Genomic DNA, 352 nt, shown 5'->3' on the forward strand with positions numbered 1-352 from the left:
AAATAACATAAAATTTTTCCTGCTCTCCGAGATAGCTTCATTTAACGGGTTTCGGTCAGTTGGCCAACCGACACATTATCTGACAAATCGGAAGGTAGCCCATCATAAAAAACGTTCAATCATATAACAGGGTACAGCTGCGCCTGATTTGTTGAATCGTTATCAAACGATCTTTATCGATAAACATCATTGTTAAGATAGCGATCTATCGATCAGGATCAGTCGATGGCGATTCAACAATCGACCTACTGCACTGCTCAGTTAGTTGCACCGCCGCGCAGTGTTTCAAATTTCACAAAATTTCTTGGCCCCACGAGTAAAGTATTATTCCACATTTTGATACCAATTTGAT

This window comes from Bemisia tabaci, chromosome 3 (assembly GCF_918797505.1).
Source record: "Bemisia tabaci chromosome 3, PGI_BMITA_v3".
NCBI classification, from domain to species: Eukaryota; Metazoa; Arthropoda; class Insecta; order Hemiptera; family Aleyrodidae; genus Bemisia; species Bemisia tabaci.